Raw genomic sequence first — 2,084 nt, 5'->3', positions numbered from 1 at the left:
TGCATTTAATTCTTCCATAGGAGTCCATCATACGACAATATGGAAATTTATTAATTTTATTAAAACTGAACAAGACTTGGTGGAAGCTAAAATAGAAAAAATTAATTTAGGAGAAAGCCATGCATTAAAGATTTGGACCAGCGACTAGAAAATGTTGTATTAAATTACCAAAGAGGTGATATATTAAATTACTTAAAAGGTATTGCTCATAATTTCAACTTTTAATCATTAAATTATATATATTTATCATAGAAAAACAATTATTTTATATTTTGATTGTCAATAATTTTTATTTTATATTATTTATCCTACAATTATTATACTTATATTTATATTTAAATTATATATATTTTTTTTACTGTCAATAATTTTGATTTTATATATTATTTATTTATCAAAGAAACACAATTATATTTATTCTACAATTATTATACTCATATTTATATTTTATATTTTTAGAGTCAATAACTTAAATTATTTAAAAATACCGGATATTTTTAACCCGGTTAATTTGAGTACAGGATATTTTTGCACTGGATCTAATGACGCGGATCATTTGTCGCCGGATATTATTTACCGGATCAAATGTCGTGGAACCAGATCGAATAGACCGGTTATCTATCGAAGGCGCGCACAGTTTATAAATATCCAAATTGTCGATATGAAAATAGCAATATTTCCGATAAATATTAATTTGTACTTCAATAATAATTATTTCCCACACAAGCCGATGTTTGAAGCCGGCTTTTATCCATGTAGTAATTTCATTTGGGAATTGTGATCTACACATCAAACAGTGAACGTCACGCTGTATTTCGGTGATTGATAATTTTATTTTATTGCTACTGTGCTGTGAAAATTGTTTTTTTTATTATGTCTCCCTACAAAAAAGCTCGAACTGTTAAAAAAAAAAACAAACAGCATAAATCGGAGATGAAGGCCCGATTAAGCATGGCTAGAAAAAATCGGCATGCTACGTAAGTATTTATTTACTAAATATTAGTTGTCTATCTTCTATTCATAATATGCAAACTTGGATACCAATGATTAATTTGTGTATGATTATAAAGAGAAATACCGAAAAATTTGAATCCAGAAAATCCCGAAATTGATAGTGTTGAGTAAGTTGGATAATACATTAATACAATAATACCTACCATTTTTTTACACGCGTACTTTGCGCCAGCACCGCTCGAATACGAAATCAATCAATTTTCTACAGTTTGATTACGCCACCATTCAGAATTTCAGCACGTAATTAGCATGAATTTGCACGACTAACTCCGAAATTCGCACGATTGTTGTTTCGATTGATATTTCGCTTATTTGAGTCTTTTTTAAACACTTATTAAAATGTTTTTATCTTAAACCATGGATTACGTACTAATTATTTGGATATTTAAAGTTTGTGTAATTAGTGTTTAGGCAGGAGTGAGGGGCTGGAGTATCGTTACCCTAGCCCCCCTACATAGAAATGTATGTTTCTCGTTGAACGAGTTGCGTACAAATTCCGAAAATGGCAGGGCTTGAAATCGAAATAAATATTTTCGATTTTAATTTCAATTTTGCTTATCGATATTAGTTTTTTCTGATTTCAATTTAAAAATAAAATATTGATTTTGTGGTTTTATGATTTTTTTATTGAAGCAGAATATCGATTTAATTATAATATGATTTCGATTTTTAATATTTTTTCTTTTTTTTCGATTTTATATATAATTTTATTTTTTCAATTTTCAATTATTTTTTTTCCGTTTATAACTTAAATATCTATTATTATTTTGATATTAGTGAAATATTTTCAAGTTATAAATTATAACTATATTATATTATTCTTTATTACTTTTACATTTCAACCAAAGTCCAATTTAGTTTCGATTTTAGATTCTGTTCATATCAGCAAAAATTTCTGTCGCAGCTATTAAAATAACAATGCCCAAGCCAAAATGGCTACCTTTAGTTATTGTTTATACTTTTTAAATCACAAATTACTAAAAATCCACCCAAGAGATAACATAATAAGCCAATAAATTGTCATTCTCTTGGATATTAAAATTTTTTTGAATTTATTAAAAATCGATTTG

Source organism: Acyrthosiphon pisum, unplaced genomic scaffold, assembly GCF_005508785.2.
Source record: "Acyrthosiphon pisum isolate AL4f unplaced genomic scaffold, pea_aphid_22Mar2018_4r6ur Scaffold_21205;HRSCAF=23297, whole genome shotgun sequence".
NCBI lineage: Eukaryota > Metazoa > Arthropoda > Insecta > Hemiptera > Aphididae > Acyrthosiphon > Acyrthosiphon pisum.
Note: the sequence above shows the minus strand (reverse complement) of the source record.